General features: G+C 54.3%; 6 non-coding genes across 6 annotated transcripts; 4 read left to right on the top strand and 2 right to left on the bottom strand.

Annotated features, from left to right (window-relative positions):
* Positions 1-3,215: 3,215 nt before the first annotated feature.
* Positions 3,216-3,287, bottom strand: TRNAE-UUC (transfer RNA glutamic acid (anticodon UUC)). The gene has a single exon. It is a non-coding gene; the product is annotated as a tRNA-Glu (tRNA).
* Positions 3,288-4,493: 1,206 nt separating this feature from the next.
* Positions 4,494-4,575, bottom strand: TRNAS-GCU (transfer RNA serine (anticodon GCU)). Its single transcript has one exon. It is a non-coding gene; the product is annotated as a tRNA-Ser (tRNA).
* Positions 4,576-6,833: 2,258 nt separating this feature from the next.
* TRNAR-UCU (transfer RNA arginine (anticodon UCU)) lies at positions 6,834-6,938 on the top strand. Its single transcript has 2 exons — positions 6,834-6,870; positions 6,903-6,938. It is a non-coding gene; the product is annotated as a tRNA-Arg (tRNA).
* Positions 6,939-8,911: 1,973 nt separating this feature from the next.
* TRNAC-GCA (transfer RNA cysteine (anticodon GCA)) lies at positions 8,912-8,983 on the top strand. Its single transcript has one exon. It is a non-coding gene; the product is annotated as a tRNA-Cys (tRNA).
* Positions 8,984-13,515: 4,532 nt separating this feature from the next.
* Positions 13,516-13,587, top strand: TRNAE-UUC (transfer RNA glutamic acid (anticodon UUC)). Its single transcript has one exon. It is a non-coding gene; the product is annotated as a tRNA-Glu (tRNA).
* A 3,885-nt stretch (positions 13,588-17,472) lies between these two features.
* On the top strand, positions 17,473-17,554 carry TRNAS-AGA (transfer RNA serine (anticodon AGA)). Its single transcript has one exon. It is a non-coding gene; the product is annotated as a tRNA-Ser (tRNA).
* Positions 17,555-17,827: the final 273 nt, after the last annotated feature.

The raw sequence follows: 17,827 nt of genomic DNA, 5'->3' as shown, positions 1-17,827 counted from the left end.
CCAACCCCAACCCCAACAACCAGCCCTTCCCTCCACCCTCACTCGGGTCAGCTGGGAACTGTCTGGACTCAAGCCCACCCTGGTGCCAGCCTAAGGATTACCTGGTCTGTAAAAGCGGTTCCCTGGAAATGAGCAAGCAGCTAAAGTGACTCTGGTGCAACTTGAACCCACAAACTTTGAATGTCAAACTGGGTTCACCCTAGTCACTACAGCTTACAAGTCCAACATGCTTTCCATTGCACCACAGAGCCAGACAAACTGCTGAGTTTGTTATCTCCACTCTGCTTTGCAGGATGGCAATTGCTGGGGGGAAAGAAAGAGGAGCCAGGTCTGACTCTTTTGGGAGAGCAGGTAAGAAGAGGGAGGAGCCACTGAACCCAGTGAAAATAAGGGGTGAGAATGGAGCTGTACTTGGAGAATGTGGGCATCAATCCCACTGCCTCTTGCATGCTAAGCGAGCACTCTACCACTTGAGCTAATTCCCCTGCCTACAAAAACTTTTCCTGCCTCACCTACCTTGTTCCAGAGCCCACAACGTCCCTGTGGCTGTCCAAAGCTCCTTTCTGAAAGAGCCACTTGTGGGACTGACACCCGTGGGCCGGCTAGCTCGGAGGCTTAGAGGACGTGGTGCTCATATCACGCATCTTAAGAGCAAGCCCCTTGTTTCAAGCCATAACGGGCTCGCTATTCCAACGTCCCTGCAAACCTCATGGCAGGAGGAGGGAGGGATGTTTCAGAACAGCGATTTATTTGGAACTAAGTGCTGTGTAGCCAGCGTCAAATTACAAAATAAACTATTTCAAAATTGACTTGAAATAAGCTGCACAATTTGCATCACTTATTCTGAGCATGGGACGCACCCCTCGTGAATTAGAGCCCAGCTCTGCCCCCAGGTCCCTGCTTCACCCACCCACGTACTGACTCCCTCGCTACCAGGGGCTGTTTGCATTGGCCTCTTCTCTCTGTAGCCAGGCTTCAGCCAGGACTGAGACTCAGGCAAGAGAATGTGACCCAGCTCCCTGCACCTGGGCCCTGCATTTCTCATCCCTTCAGAGACACTTGCCAGTGGAGGAATAAATCACAGTCACATGAGTGTAGATTATGAAACTTTGTAGTTGTTGTTGCCTTGGAAACTCCCCACAGACCTTCCCCTGGGGTCCTGGGCAGCCGCTCACATTGCACAGCTCACTTCGAGGTGAGGGTGCTGTGTAGACGTACCCACCCTGTTGTGTACTAGACAGCAGGGGGGATGCTCTGGCCACTTCATTTCCTTGTCTCTCTCAGGTTGTGTCTACACTGCAGGGCTACATCTACACTGCAGGGCTACGTCTACACTGCAGGCTTTTTGCACAAGAGCAGCTGTTCAAAAACTTGCAGAGCATCTACACTGCATCAGAAAACAGGGCTTCTTGAGCAACAGCTATTCCTCTCCCCCTGGGAGTTGCCCACTGGGAAAGTGCCTGCTACACAGGGGAGAGGCAGCTTCTCCCTCCACGTGGTCTCCAGCCAGCTCCCTGGGGGTGGGGCCTTGGCTGCTTCCTTGCTGGCCTAACAAGAGAGCTCTTTGCCCCGCCTCCATGAACCTCCTCACAAAGCTGATTGGCTGGCTGAGAATGCCACTCAAGGGCACAATCACTCAGCTCCCTGGCATGCACTGAGTGATGGAGCTGACTAACGGGAGGTGTCGGTGGAGTAGGTCAGAAGCCCAGCCCTGTCTCCTGTCACTGGAGAGATGGCCCTGTGCTGGGATATGAGAGTATCCCAGTGATGTTCCTCACAGCCCAGGAGAAGAAGGGGGCTCTGGGTGGAAAGAAACCAAGTAAAGCAGGTCCTAGTGGGCATGAACTGGGCACCAGTTTGGCCCAGTTGATTGAGGGGTGGTTGGTGTCATGGGCAGCGCTCAGGACTCAGAACCCTGGAATCTGAGGCCCCTTTCCTGCCCCCCTTCCCGGGCTGACCCAGTGGCCGAAAGGGGCTGCAGCTGCTGCTGGCAGGGAAGAAGCTGGAAGGCAAGGTGCTGGCAGCAAGAGATTCCGGCTTCTCTTTGCCCTGGGTCTGCCAGCCGCTAGCCACTTTGGCCAACCCTCAAACCAGCTGGACTAGCCAGCCCACGTCACAGCGAGTCGCTAGTGGTCCTGTCAGAGAAGAGCCATTGGCAGCTGCAGAGACGTCCCTGCAGCTGCCTGAGACGCCTTTCTTGAAAGGGCCACTGGTGAAATGCACTTTTGTAGGCTGGCTAGCTCAGTTGGTTAGTGTGTGGTGCTAATAATGCCAAGGTCATGGGTTCAAGCCCCATGCTGGCAACAGTGGTGTTTGGTTTGGTAACTTCCCTTCCTTTAGCTGCCTGCTATGGACAGGGAAGCAGAAAGAAGCAAAAATGTGAGCTTTGCAAGAAGCAGGGCACAGATCTGGTAGGGGGACGCTCCAGCCTGCACAGCCCCAGTGGCTAAAAGGGTGTTGGCCTGGCTTCCTATGCCCAAAAGCAGGGGACCTGATGCCCAAATTCCTGCTGCTGCAGTGGCTACCTCAAGGCACCAGCTGGGGGGCAGGCTCTGGAGCCCAAGCCACACAGGGAGACTCAATATGACTGGGAGGCCTGGAGCATGTGTGCCCTGCACAGAGGCTGCTGCTGGTGGCCTGCTTCAGTGGCCCAGCAGCTCATGTTCCCCTGAACCAGCTTCTCCCCCTGGAGCCACCCCCCAGCGCTGCTGAGGCCCCTGACATGAGGCAGTGGGACCACCAGAGGAAGGTGCCAGCCTTAGCCCTTCCTCCCAGCCCCCTCCCAGGGTCTTTCCCCAGCCCCTCCCCACATAAAAACCAGAGAGTTTGTTCTTTCAACAGGGAAAAGTCCTGTTTGTGTTACCAGCAGGAGAGGGCTGGGGGGGGGGAGGGGGGGTTGGAACCAAGGGGCTGGGTTTGAACTACTGCAGAAAAAAGGACTCTGCCCCTGGAGCTGCCCTGTCCCCTCCAGAGCCCTTAGGCTGGCACCCGGGAGGCCTGAGCCCAGGCAGTGCCCAGCCAAGGGGGAGGGAAGGGCTGGGGGATGTTCTGAAAGGCTGCTGGCACCGTTAGACCCTTTTTTTAGCAGTAAGGGAGAGGTGGGAAAGGAGCCTGAGTTAACCTCTTGGGTCACAGCTGCTGTAACATGTGGCAATAAAGTTGACTAAGGCCATGAAAGTTGACTATGGAGTTGTTTGGTAAAAGTTGCTGGGGGCTTCCCTGACTGGGAATTGAAGCCAGGCCACAGCAGTGAAAGTGCTGGATCCTAACCACTAGACCATCAGGGACACATAAAGCATGTCTCCTTGCTCACCTACACTAGCCTTTCACAGGCCATTTAATGTTCACTTCAGGATGCGGGGAGGGTCCATTCTCCCTTGCCCAGAGGGGACAAGAACAGCCAAATAGAACATCAAAGCAGCCAGACTGGGCCATGCCAGTTTGCCAGACCAAATAACTAGCCCCCCCGCTCTGGAGTCTCTGCCTCTCATGGGCCTTCTCATCCTCAGGCTCCGCTTTGTCTCCAGAAAGACCCTGCTCTGCTCCAGCCACCTCCCTCCGGCTGTCACTTCTAGAGCAAAATGCATCCCCTTCATTCTGACTTTGCACACCTGGGATTTTAGCACTCAGAGCTGAACCTAACACCAGCATTGGCTAGTGAGGGGTCTGAACAGCGCCTGCAGAGAGAGTGAAAGAGAGAGAGCCACTGTGGAGCATCCTTCTCAACTGTCTCAGAAAGCAGAGGAATGTAAATTCTTTGTCAGGTGGGACAGTGCCAGAGACAGAAATTCACCTTCTAACTGTCCCTTCTTCAACTTTTAGCTCCTGATTAAGCCCCTTTGAAGAAGCCAGATACACAGGAAGGGCTGATCACACCCCTCTGAAAATCAGCTTTCCATGGGTATCGGTAGCTGGCTCCAAGTCATGGGACTTTAAATCTCATCTAGCTCCTGAAACCAGGGAAGTGTCTCCCACCACTGCAGCCTCCTGAGGCTCTATGGCCCTGTCTGTACAGCAGGGACAGCAACACTCACAGCCCCACAGGAGGGCCCCTGGCCTAGCAATGTGGCCCCCTGAGCAGCCTCTGATGTTCCCTGCTTGAACCCCAGAACCAGCCCTGAGTGACAGGGGCAGGGGGAGCAGCTCACACATGCCAAGGGGCTGGCCACGGGCAGGACATGAGCCTGCAAGGCAGCAGTGACATCACAAGAAACTTTTGCAGAACCTCAGCTCATTGGCTGGGAGGCAGTGACCTCACAGAGGGACCATGACAACAGCCAGGTGGGACAGGCTGCAGGGCTGGGGCATCTCAGAGACCCCCATGGCCTGGCTGCCTGGAATCTCCTTTGTGAGGTTTCCCCTTGAGGGCAGAAGGGATTGGGGGTCCCAGCTGGAAGTGTTTCTGTGGAGATTTCCCCTGTGGGGCAGGCAGGGTTGCAGGAGAGGCTGGCACTGAACCTCTGGGAGAGGCAAGAAAAAGGGCTGCAAACACCCAATGAGGATGGGATTCGAACCCATGCGTGCAGAGCACAATGGATTAGCAGTCCATCGCCTTAACCACTCGGCCACCTCATCTGAGTTGTTACAATTTGCTTCAAATCACCTGAAGTCAGCACTTCAGGGAACCTTTCTGCCACTTGCTGACTGGCCAAGGACACCCAGGGCAGGAAGGTTTTGGCTTTTCACAATGTTCCCTGGCTGTTGTACAAAGCTCAGTGCTGGTAACAAACCCAAACACCCCCTGGCTACATCCACCCTGCAGACTTCTTGCTCAAGAACTGTTTTGTGCAAAAGGTCTTGCCCAACAGTGTGTCCACACTGCCATGTGCTGTTGCACAAGAGAAGTGCTTTTCTGTAAAAGCAGCCATGGCAGTGTGGACGGTCTCCTGCGCAGGAAAGCTCTGACGGGCATTTTAGATATTCGGCTTTCTTGAGCAAGAAACCCCTGTTGCCCGTCCACACTGCCTCCTTGTGGACGAGTTCTTGCACAAGAGGGCTTATTCCTCGTGGGGAGAGCAATAACTTCTGTGCAAGAAGCCCTGTTGTCTGATGCTGCACTATAAATTTACTTGCGCAAAAATGTGCCTTCAGTGTAGACGCTCTGCAAGATTTTACACAAGAGCAGTTGCTCTTGCACAAAAAGCCTGCAGTGTAGACGTAGCCCTGCAGTGTAAACACACCCTGAGAGACACGAGGAAATGAAGTGGCCAGAGCCTCCCCCCAGGAGGCTGGCCCTCAACAGGACGGGCACGTCTACACAGCACCCTCACCTCGAAGTGAGCTGTGCAGTGTGAGCGGCTGCCTGGGACCCCAGGGGAAGGTCTGTGGGGAGTTTCCAAGGCAACAACAGCTACAAAGTTTCATAATCTACACTCATGTGACTGTGATTTATTCCTCCACTGGCAAGTGTCTCTGAAGAGATGAGAAATGCAGGGCCCAGGTGCAGGGAGCTGGGTCACATTCTGCTGCCTGAGTCTCAGTCCTGCTGAAGCCTGGCTACAGAGAGAAGAGGCCAATGCAAACAGCCCCATGGCAGCGAGGGAGTCAGTAGGTAGGTGGGTGGGTGGAGCAGGGAGCTGGGGGCAGAGTTCAGCTCTAACTCACTAGGGGTGCATCCCATAGTTCAAAATAATCAATGTGCCTACAGGCAGTCCCCGGGTTACGTACAAGATAGGGACTGTAGGTTTGTTCTTAAGTTGAATCTGTATGTAAGTCGGAACTGGCGTCCAGATTCAGCTGCTGCTGAAACTGATCAGTTTCAACAGTGGCTGAATCTGGACGCCAGTTCTGACTTACATACAGATTCAACTTAAGAACCCCAGGCATCCCCAAGTCAGCTGCTGCTGAAACTGATCAGCGGCTGATTCCAGGAAGCCCGGGGCAGGGGCTTCCTGTAGTCAGCCACTGGTCATTTTCAGCAGCTGCTGACTTGGGGACACCTGGGGCAGAGCAGCTGGGGTGCTGCTGGGTTGGTCCAGTGGCGCCCAGAGCGGCGCTACGGGACCTACCGGCAGCGCCCCAGCTGCTGTACCACAGGCGTCCGGAGCAAAGCCGCGGAGCACGGGGGCAGCGGGACAGCCCAGACACGCTGTGGCTATCCTGCTGCCCTAGGGCTCTGCGGCTTTGCTCTGCTCTGCTCCCCGTCCCCCTGGTCTGCAGACCGGGGGGAGGGGGAGCAGAGCAGAGCAGAGCAGAGCAAAGCCGCGGAACACGCAGCCAGCTGACAGCCCAGACGCGTCTGGGCTGTCAGCTGGCCGCGTGTTCCGCCGCTTTGCTTCCTCTCCCTGGTCTGCTGGAGACCAGGGAGAGGAAGGGCCCCGTTCGTAACTGTGGATCCGACATAAGTCGGATCCGCATAACTCGGGGACTGCCTGTATTTTGAAATAGCTTATTTTGTAATTTGGGGCTGGCTACACAGCACTTCGAAATAAATCCGCATGTAGGGACGTTGGAATGGCGAGCCTGTTATAGCTTGAAATAAGGGGCTTGCTCTTAAGACGCATCAGTGTGATATGAGCACCATGTCCTAAACCTCCGAGCTAGCCGGCCCACGGGTGTGAGTCTCACAAGTAGCACTCGCAGGGATGTTGTGGGCTCTGGAACAAGGTGGGTGAGGCAGCAAAGCCTTTTGCCAGCAGGGGAATTAGCTCAAGTGGTAGAGCGCTTGCTTAGCATGCGAGAGGCAGTGGGATCGATGCCCACATTCTCCAGTTACAGCTCTACCCTTTAATTTCAGTGGCCCCCTCCCTCTTCTTACCTTCTCTCCCAAAAGAGACAGACCCCCCCCCAGTGGCAAAGCAGAGAGCGGAGATATCCAACTCACCAGCCCATCAGGCTCTGGGGTGCAATGGAAAGCATGTTGGACTTCTAAGCTGTAGTGGTTAATGTGAGTCCAGCAAGACATTCAAAGGCTGTGGGTTCAAGTCCCACCAGAGTCACTTTAGCTGCTTCCTAATTTCCATGATGCAACTTTTACAGACCAGTCAGTCCTTAGGCTGACACTGGGGTGGGTTGGCATCCAGGCAATTCCCAGCAGACCCCAGTAAGGGTGGAGGGAAGGGCTGGTCCTTGGGGTTAGGGCTGGGGGTTGTTCTGAAAGGACCATTTTGTCCCTCCCTGTCTCCTGCTAGTGCTGAGCAACACTCAGGCTGTGACACGGCTGCCAAACATCCTGGACAGTAAATAATGAGCCAGACGGGTTTGTTGGCAGCTCAGTGTGCGGAGCCTTAGATGAAACATTTAAAGGTCCCTGGCTCAATCCCAGGCTTTGCCATGTCTCTCGGTGCAGCAGGGCCCTCTCTGCTCCCCTTATCATGCTCGTGCCCTGTGACATCCCCTCATCCATCCTGGCAGCAGCCCATCTTTGCTTCTAAACCTCCCTCAGATTGGCTGCTTCTGCTTCCTTGGCTAAAGTCCCCTCCCCCTGTGCGTGTGGCTGGCAGGGATTGCTAGAGGGATCCATTTACATGTAGCTTCACTGAAACCCCCCTCATTGGCCTGCGCCCAGGTCAGTCCATGTGTGTTAAAGGGCCTCAGGGAGCACAGAGCAGAGGGATCCCCTCGACACACACACACAGTCCCAGCCCCAAGCCTCCCCCATATCCCAGATCCTGTGCCCTGACTTCTCTACCGTCCCACATCCTCACCCCTGCCCTGAGCCCCCCCCCCCCACTCACCAAGTCCCTGCCTTGAGCCTCCCACACTCCACATTTTAATTTCTTACAGGTACTGTCCTATCACAACCCCTCCCCCAACTTCCTGCCTTGAGCCTCCCCCTGCCCAAGGGGTGGTGCCCAATAGAACAGGCCCTGTGAGAAATGTGTCACTTTCACCCCTGGGAGCAGCTCAGCCATGCAAAGGGGCTGCCTGGGGCAGGACATTAGCCCTGGAGGGCAGGGGTGGGTGTGGCAGTGACATCACAAGGGCCTTTTGCAGCCCCTCAGCTTATTGGCTAATGGAGGTTGGGTGGCGATGACCTCACAGAGAGTCCATGACAATGGCCAGGTGGGACAGGCTGCAGGGCAGGGGCCATCTCAGAGACCCCCCATGGCTTTGCTGCAGGGAGTCTCCTTGAGAGTTGCCCTTGAGGCCTTTTTGGAGCCTTCTCCTTTCCCACGACTAACTGACCTAGAAGGCCGATGTCTCTGTGGAGAAGGGAAGAGCCTCCAAGAAGACCATTTTACATGAAGCAGCGGAATTAGCTCAAGTGGTAGAGCGCTCGCTTGGCATGTGAGAGGTAGTGGGATCGATACCCACATTCTCCAATGAGAAGAGAAATTTCCATTTTTTCTTTTTGCCAACCAGGGGCCTAAGTGGCTCCAGTAGCCCCCCCTCCTGCCCCGTCCCCCACTTCCTACTTGCTGTCCCCAAAAGCCAGCCACGTTGGTGCAGAGAGCTGCTGGACACCAGCCCTCCTGGGCCAGACAGTGGCAGAAGCACTGGAGACAGGTTGCAGGTGGGGCAGAATTAGCTCCATTGGAAAAGTGCTGCCTTTGCGCATGAGAGGTAGCAGGATTCACTCCCATCTTCTCCCACCGGCTCGCTGGTGCTGAGGGGCCGGCCCCTTTCCTGCTGCCCTAACTCTTATTCCCACAATGCGCTTTGTGCAGGGGCCGCTGGTCTTTCTGCCAAGGTGTGTGGCTGGGAGCCAGGACTCAGGACCCTTCCTAAAATATACAAATCCCCGCCCCCCACGACCCTCTGTTCCACTCACACTGTCTGGCTGCTGCCCACATGGAGCTCAGGGGCCAGGTGGGTGACTTGCCTTGCAGCTGTGACAGCATCAGACCCCTGCCACCCGCCTGCTCAGTGTGGAGACCAAGCCCAAGGGTGGCACATGGGATGTGAGTTACGGAAAAGCCTCTTGTTCCTTGTCCAGTTCCCAACATTGGCTGCAGATGCCGATTTCTGTGGGGGTGTAGCTCAGTGGCAGAGTGTTTGACTGCATATCAAGTGGTCCTTGGTTCAAATCCAAGTGCCCTCTTGGAAAATTTCCTTCTAGTGTAAACATTTTCCTTTCCAGTTCCATCACACTCTGGCTTTACAGTGCTTGAGGTTCTTGACATTAATAAGAACCCTTAATGCAGAGCTACTCAACTTTGGAAGTCCTGGTGGCCACAATGAATGGCATTTCACCAGGATGGACAGGGCAGGTGTCCCTAGTTAGTGTATTCCAGGAGCTGGGAATGGGTGACAGGAGGGATCACTTAACAAGTGTCTGTCCTGAGGATTCCCTCGGGACAATGAAATTGGCTGCTGTTGTGAGACAGGATCCTGAGCTAGTTGGGCAACTGGCATGGCCCAGTCTGGCTGCTTTGATGTTCTGTTTGGTTTCTGTTCTTGTCCCCTTTGGGCAAGGGAGAATGGACCCTCATCACCCTCATCCTGCGAAAGGCTAGTGTAGGTGAGCAAAGAGGCATGTGTCAGGTGTCTCTGGTGGTCTAGTGGTTAGGATACAAAACTCTTGCTGGTCTGGTCTGATTCCCACTCAGGGAAACCAGCCAGATGTTTCACTTGGCCACTGTCTAGTCATTTTTCTCACCTCATTGTCTCATGTTACAGCAGCTGTGACCCAAGAGTTTACTTCAGGCTCCTTCCCACCTCTCCCTCACTGCTAAGGCAACACTTGTCCTTTTCACATGGGGCAGAGCTGGGTGACTCATGGGCAGTGCTACAGGAGCAGGAGCTGACACTCTGCTCCATGCTTCCTTTCCACTCTTCCACCTTTCAGGACTTTTTTCTCCTTCCTTGTTCATAGCAGGTAGGTCCACAAAGGCAAGGCACCAAACCAAACAGCCTTGGTGCCAGCATGGGGCTTGAACCCATAACCTCGGCATTACTAGTATCAAGCATTAAACACCCAAGCCAGCAGCCCCACAAGAGGTCTGTAGGAAAAGACAGTACAGACAGCTACAGGGACGTCTCTGCAGCTGCCAAGGGCTTTTCTCTGATGGGGCCACTAGTGACTCACTGTGATGTGGGCTGGCTAGTCCAGCTGGTCTGAGGCTTGGTCAAGCTCATCTTGCCCTACAGGGCCACTGGCAACAGCTGCTCTCTTGTGTGCTGCTGTGGGGAAAATCTTCCCTGACAGCTGCTGAACTAGCTTGGTGGGGACAGTGTTAAACTGAAGATTTAAAGGTGTCTGGTTCATTTCCTGGCTCTGGCAGGAGACCTTTGTTTCTGTGGCTAAGCTGTTGGTTGGGTCTTCTGTAGAGAGCCTGTCTGTCCCCCCTAGAAGGGCCTTGCCTGCTCTGCTTCATCCAGGGGAGGGGAAAAGAACTCTCCTTAGAAGTAGAGTCAAACCAGCCACCTAGGGGCAGCTGCTCCAGTCCTCTGCTCTATAAGCTGAGCTATGGAGGGGCCTGTTGGGGCTGCTTCTCTGTCCAGGTGTCTCTGTCCACAAGGGCAGGAACAGAATCCTGGAATCACCTTCTTCCCAGACTCACCCCCTTGGAAACAGCTGGTTGCAGAGGTGAGGACAGAGGGTCTGTGCCTGCCTGCCAGTAGCTCCTGGGGTGGGGGGCAGGGCTTTGTGTGTTGGTATCACACGTGACATCACAATGCCCCGATGCACATGACTTGACACCCCCTCCTGGAGCAGCAGCAGGCTGGGAGGGTGGTGCGCTGGGATGGAACAGGCTGTCAAGCCTCTTTGGCTCCTGCCATCTGCTGCTACAGGGCACCAAATTTTGGAAAACCCTGTTCTTTGGACACGTCCTTCTGCCTCATAGAAAGAGAAAGAGCCTCCTCTTCAGTCTGGATGTGGCACTGAAAGAAGTAGAAGGGGATTGACAGGGGAGGGGGAGTGTGGGGAGAGTGTCTCAGGGGTTTGTTGCTTTGGTTAGAGGTGTGGCCAAAACACAGGCCTTACTGTGAGCACGATTTGAACCTTAGCTGGGAAAACCTAGTGGATTTTAAGTCCAACACCTTAACCACTTGGCCAGCACAGCTGTGAGCTTAGCAGTGCCTGGGCAACAGCAAACAAAAGGTCTGAGGGCCACATAGTCGTTCCCTTCCGTGGTGCCCTGCTAGTCTGTAGCTGTGACAGGTGAAAAACCAACAAATGGTCCTAGAATGAGAGAATCTTGCCTTGTGTCCATGTTCGCTGTCCCAGAGAGCGGCCCCATGGCTAAGCTGGCCCAGGCACCTGCCAGGTACGGGGGAGGTGAGGGAGGCAGCCCCCAGTGGTGCCTGGCCAATGTGTCTGCTCCTCCTTATGTAGCTGGAGTCGGCTTCCTGCAATTGAGCTTGGCCATGTCCCCACAGCAGGAAACCAAAGGCAGCGAGAGCAGATTTCTGGCCCCTAGTCAGGTGCTCTCTGGTCTTAGTTGGACTCACTAAACCGAACTCCAGAAGGTTGACGGCAGCCCGTCCTCCCCAGCTGGGTGTGGTTCTTGTTCTTCTGCACAGCCCAGCCCATAGAGACCAAGGACGCGCCAATGGGCATCTACATCACACCCTTGTTGAATTGCTGGAAACAGAAACCAGACACACAGCGGGTTTGAGCTGGCTCCAGCTGAGGAACAGGTTTGCCTGGTTTATGTGTATTGGTGCCAGAAAACATTAAGGGTTTGTATTCATTTAAAGAGTCCACATACAACAGAAATCCAGAGTGCAATAGAACTGGAGAGGTAAATGTTTCTATTAAAGGAAGATTTCCTAAGGGGGCACTTGGATTTGAACCAAAGACCACTTGAGCTGCAGTTGAACATTCTGCCACTGAGCTACACCCCCACACAAAACAGATACCTGCAGCCCGTGTTGGGCACTGGGCAGGGAATACGAGGCTTTTGTGTAACACACATCTCAGGTGGGATGGACTCTCACTGAGCCCAGACTGAGCTGGACCCTAACGAGGAATCACTGTTCAAGAATAGCTTATTCCAAAATAAATGTGCCGTGGAGATGTAGCCAGAGAGTCCTGAGAGATGAAACTGTTGGGCTTTGTCTACACTCGCGGCTTCTTGCGCGAGTAATATGCAAATGAGGCTAAGCATGGAATCTTGCTGACCCTCATTTGCATACCTAATGAGCCACCATTTTTTGCAGAAGAGGTTCTTGTGCAAGAAGGAGCGTCTACACTGCCCCTCTTGTGCAAGAAAAACCCTCTTACGCAATGCCGTTCTTCCTGAAAAGTAATAGATGTAACTCCTTCTTGAGCAAAAGCCTCTTCTGAAAAAAATGGTGTCTCATTAGGTATGCAAATGAAGCTTGGAGATATTCCACGCTTAGCCTCATTTGCATATTACTCGTGCAAGAAGCCACGAATGTAGACATAGCCTTGGTGGGAAGCCAGGAGAGCAGAGGCCAGCCTGAGACCTGAATATCCCAGGTCCCCAGCAGAAGCTGTATATGTAGGACCTATGGTGTAAGATGCAGCACTCAGGACTTTGAATCCTGCAATCTGAATTCAAGTCTCAGTGGGACCTGCTGGGCTGGTTGCTGTGAGCTCCTTGTGCTCCGTGGGTTTTACATTCCTTGTCCTGAGATTTGCCAGAGACAGTTTTACTCCTGTGCTGGGTGTCTGAGGCCCCATGGAGCTTGGTCCCCAGACTGATCAGACTTGTCGTCAGGTGCCTGATGCTCTCCCAGCTGTAGAGCAGGTCACCTGGACAGTGTGAGCTGAACAGAGGGTTTGCGGTGGGGAGGGGGTTGTATATTTGGGGAAGGGTCCTGAGTCCTGGCTCCCAGCCATGCGCCTTGGCACAAAGACCAACAGGCCCTGCACAAAGTGCATTGTGGGAATAAGAGTTGGGGCAGCAGGAAAGGGGCCGGCCCCTCAGCACCAGCGAGCAGGCAGGAGAAGATGGGAGTGAATCCTGCTACCTCTCATGCGCAAAGGGAGCACTAGCCCCTCTCCCAACACTCCACCAGGCCCAGCAGCTCCGTGCCCCACTAGGTGCGTTTCTTCTGAGGGAGGGGATGCTGGGGGGAGCACAGTCTAGATGTAGTCTAGACTCAGGGGTGATGGGAGTTTCATGTAATAATGACAGGGGTGCAGAAAGCAAGAAGAATTTTTTTTCTCCAACTCAAGATCCCGGGTGACAGAATGAAACTGGTAAGTAGCCAAATTAAAAATAAACAAAAAAGAACCATTTTTGCGCCCAGTGGAACTCCTTGCCAGAGGATGTTATGAAGGTGAAATCTACACGAAGGTCCAAAACAGAACTGGATAATTTAATGCAGGAAAGTTCAATCATTGGCATTTAACCAGGATGGACAGGGAAGGTGCCCTGAGCTGGTGTATTCTAGAAGCTGAGAATGGGCAACAGGAGGGGTCACTTAACAATTGTCTGTCCCGAGGATTCCCACTGGGCAATGACATTGGCTGCTGGTGTGAGACAGGATCCTGGGCTAGTTGGGCAACTGGCACGGCCCAGTCTGGCTGTTCTGATGTTCTGTTTGGTTTCTGTTCTTGTCCCCTCTGGGCAATGGAAAAAGGACCCATATCCTGAAGGGGACAGAAAGTGGCCTGTGAAAGGCTAGTTTAGGTAAGGAAAGAGCTTGGTTCATATGTCCCTGATGGTCTAGTGGTTAGGATTCAGCACTTTCACTGCTGAGGCCTGGGTTCAATTCCCAGTCAGGGAAGCCAGCCTTGTCTGTATTAATGAAATCTGCCAAGTCTTTATCCTTTTCCATCACAGGGAGGGCCAGTGGGCTGAGGAAAGGGAGGGGTGGGATGCCAGAGGCAGGCTCTCGCTGGGAGACACTCCTGGCACCCAAGCACATTTCTCAGGCAGCCCCTTCCCTGCGCAGGGGGCACAGGTCACACGCCGGGGTGAATAAGAGCTTGTGGGGACTGGCCAGGGCTTCAAGCAGGCAGCTCCCATTGGCCACAAACAAGCTTGGAGCAGTGACCAGGCATGAAGCCTTTTCCTCTATAGCTGACAGACACAAAGGGCCCGCAGCCCCTAGAGCTCAGGGACCCGTAATGAGGCACCATGGCCCGTGTATCTCTTGGAAAGGCGCAGAAAGGGATTGACTGGGGACTGGGAGAGTGGCTCAGGGGTTGTGCAGCTTGTTGCCCAGGTTAGGGGTGTGGCCAAAACACAGGCCTCACTGTGAGCAGGATTTGAACCTGCGCAAGGAAACCCTATCGGATTTCTAGTCTAACCACTTGGCCACCACAGCTGAGCGCAACAGTGTCCCAGGATCAGGGAAAGTGGTAAATAATCCCAGTGCCCAGGCCTCACCTCACCTGCCCCACAGAATTCACACAGCAAACCTGGCTCCCAGAACACAGGGGGAGCCTGGGGGCTCCTTGCTGGGCCATGGGGTGAAGCATCAAACCAGCCCCCTCCTGTGGGGCTGTGAGTGTTGCTGTCCCTGCTGTACAGACAGGGCCATAGAGCCAGGGAGAGATTCACTGAATGGGCCAAGGTCACCCAGCGAATTAGAGCCCAGCTCGGACCCCAGCGTCCTGTCCCACCCACCGACGTGCTGACTCCCTCGCTGCCAGGGGGCTGTTTGCATTGGCCTCTTTTGTTTTCTTTTCTGCTGGGAGACATTGGGACAGTGGGCCAGGGCGTCCCGCAGTTGCCATCTCCCTCTGTGCAGGTGCTGTCCAGAGCCCCGACTAGCAAACGCTGACACTGCTGTTAGGTCCAGACCAGAGGGGAGTGTTTAAGGGTTATTTCAGAAGAAGGGTTTTCTCCCCAAATAACTGCATCTAAACGGTGTTTTTTATTTCATAATAAAGTATTTTGAAACAGCACCCGGACACGATTATGCAAATAGAGCGCGGGATATTTAAATCCCGGTTTCATTTACAATTTTGAATGTCTCCATTTGCATCCCTCTCCTGAAGGAGACTGCAAGTGTCGACATGTCCTGGGTGTTGCAACCTCCCAGCACTCACCTGATGTTCCCTCCCCGCTGCCTGAAGACGTTTGGGAGTCCTCCTGCATCTCCTGGCACTGCAGGTCATCAGCGTTGTCATCCTGAAGCTGCAGCCGCTGCTGCCCAGGTGTCTCCATCCCAGACTCCACAACTATCCCTGGAGACAGGGGCTCCCCACACTCCGGGATTTGGTCCAGTTCCTCACAGTATGCACAGTGCTGCGGTGCTTCCCCAGAGCGGGACCTGCCCTCACGGGCCCTCACATACCCCTCCCGCAATTCGTTGACCTTGGGTCTGACTTGGTCTAGGATTTAGGAGGGGGGAGGTGGCCTTTCTCTGCAAGGCCATCAGCCATTGGGCCATATGTTAGATAATTTCATGGAGGTTAGGTCCATAAAAGCTATTAGCCAGGGGATAAAATGGTGTCCCTGGCCTCTGTTTGTCAGAGGCTGGAGAGGGATGGCAGGAGACAAATCGCTTCATCATTGTATTCGGTCCACCCCCTCTGGGGCACCTGGTGCTGGCCACTGTCGGCAGACAGGCTACTGGGCTAGACGGACATTTGGTCTGACTCAGTACGGCCGTTTTTATGTTTTTATGTTTTTAAATGTCTGCATTCCTCCACCTGGACTGCCGGGCCTGCAGAGACTCCCCCTCGGATCACAGCTCCAAGAGGGTCTTTATCTCTGGCCCAGACACTGACAGTGCCCAGTGTTTCTGCCCCTTGCTTGGTCCTGTTACGTGTCCCTGAAGGGGTCTCTGGGGGCTTGTGCCTGTGACATGGCTCTCCAAAAGGCAGAAGCGCTCGATCTTAGGCAAAGGACCCAGAAACAACACTATACGGCAAAAAACACAAGGACAGCTCTTGATCCGCATCCCTGGGCCACACAGAGTATCCAGAAGTCACTTCCCCACCTCTCCCTTGGCTGCTCTAGAGCTTAGCCCAAAGTCTGATAAACTCTACTCTCCCACCCAACAACCTCTGGGACTCCTCCTCCCACCCGGCTCCTCACACCATGGAGAGTGCAGGGCAGCCACTCCCCCAGCATCACCACTTCTGGTCTTTGCCTAATGGCCCCTTTCAGGCCCTGGGTCAGCCAAGCAGTTTCAGGGGTGGCCAGGGGAGGCCTCTTCTGTGTCCCAGAAGGACCTGGGAAAATGTGAGCAAATGAAGCAACAAGGCACCACTGGGAGTTGAACCCAGGCACTTCAGTTTAGACGGAGCAAGCTAAGCCATGGTGCCCCCTCAAGCTGTTGGGTGAAACTGCTCTGTGGTCCCAGACAACACCTTTGACTCCCAAAGTGCAGCAATTTCCTTCCAGCCCTGGCTGTGTCTGCAGCTGAGCAGCACAAAGGAAGATACAAGATCCCCCTGGGGGGGAGTCTTTGCCGGATGAAGGTGCCTGAGGAAAGACGCCGGAAGCGCAACAGACACACAAAAGGGGATGAGGGACAGTTTGAGTCACACACACGGCAGGTGGCGCAGCTCAGCCAGGGACCTTATCCACTCACAGAGCTTCACAGCTTCTCCACCCCCCAAATCCCACCAGGCAAACTGCCCCATGGGCCTCGCCCGCACCATGCTCAGGGCCTGGGGATTTTCTGTCAGTTTGCCAGACCAAATAACTAACCACCCCACTGGCCCCTTTTCTTTGAAGTAGGAATAAGATCCTCCGGAAAAGGGCGCTTTTTCCGGAGGATCAGGGCCAGTGTAGACGCTCTTTTCCGGCTTTTCTAAAAGCTGGAAAAAAGCGGCGGACATTTTTATTTAAATGCCGCGGGGGGATATTTAAATCCCCCGCGGATTTCCCTATTACGATAGCTGAAATTAACATGCCCCTTCCGGAAAAGGGGCCAGTGTAGACGTAGCCCTAATCAATCCCCTTTGAAGAAGCCAGATACACAGGAAGGGCTGATCACACCCCTCTGAAAATCAGGTTTCCATGAGTATCTGTAGCTGGCTCCAAGTCATGGGTCTTGACATCTCGTCTCCCTCCCGAATCCAGGGAAGTGTCTCCCACCGCTGCAGTCTCCTGATGCTCTATGGCCCTGTCTGTACAGCAGGGGGAGCAACACTCACAGCCCCACAGGAGGGCCCCTGGCAGCCTCTGATGTTCCATGTGTGAGCCCCAGAACCAGCCCTGAGTGAGGGAGGCAGGGGGAGCAGCTCACACATGCCAAGGGGCTGGCCAGGGGCAGGACATGAGCCTGCCAGGCAGCAGTGACATCACAAGGAACTTTTACAGCACCTCAGCTTATTGGCTGGGAGGCAGTGACCTCACAGAGCAACCATGGCAACAGCCAGGTGGGACAGACTCATTGTTTGGAGGCAGTGACCTCACAGAGCAACCTTGGCCACAGCCAGGTGGGACAGACTCATTGTTTGGAGGCAGTGACCTCACAGAGCAACCTTGGCAACAGCCAGGTGGGACAGGGGCAATCTCAGAGACCCCCATGGCCTGGCTGCCTGGAATCTCCTTTGTGAAGTTTCCCCTTGAACTCACCTCTAAGGCAGCCTCAGACCCCTCTGCATGACTGCTGAAAGGGTTTGCTGTGGGAATTCTGTGGGTCAGGTGACGTCAGGCCTTGGCACTGAGATTATTTACCAGTTTCCCTGGCCTACTGTTACTTAGAGCTGTGATGGCCGAGTGGTTAAGGTGTTGGACTAGAAATCCAATAGGGTTTCCCTGCTCAGGTTCAAATCCTGCTCACAGTGAGGTCTGTGTTTTGGCCACAAGCCTTTCTAGAGCAACATGGTATCCAAACCCTGAGAAGAACGTGGCCTGTCCCATCAGAAAGGACACCTGGGGCTCGTCTACAGTGGTCCCTTTTCCGAAAGGGGCATGCTAATTTTACAGGTCGTAATAGGGAAATCCCCCGCGGCATTTAAATAAAAATGTCCGCCGCTTTTTTCCGGCTTTTAGAAAAGCCGGAAAAGAGCGTCTACACTGGCCCCGATCCTCCGGAAAAAAGCCCTTTTCCAGAGGAT

This window comes from Pelodiscus sinensis, chromosome 31 (genome assembly GCF_049634645.1).
Source record: "Pelodiscus sinensis isolate JC-2024 chromosome 31, ASM4963464v1, whole genome shotgun sequence".
Lineage (NCBI taxonomy): Eukaryota > Metazoa > Chordata > Testudines > Trionychidae > Pelodiscus > Pelodiscus sinensis.
This window is presented reverse-complemented; position numbering and strand designations above follow the sequence as displayed.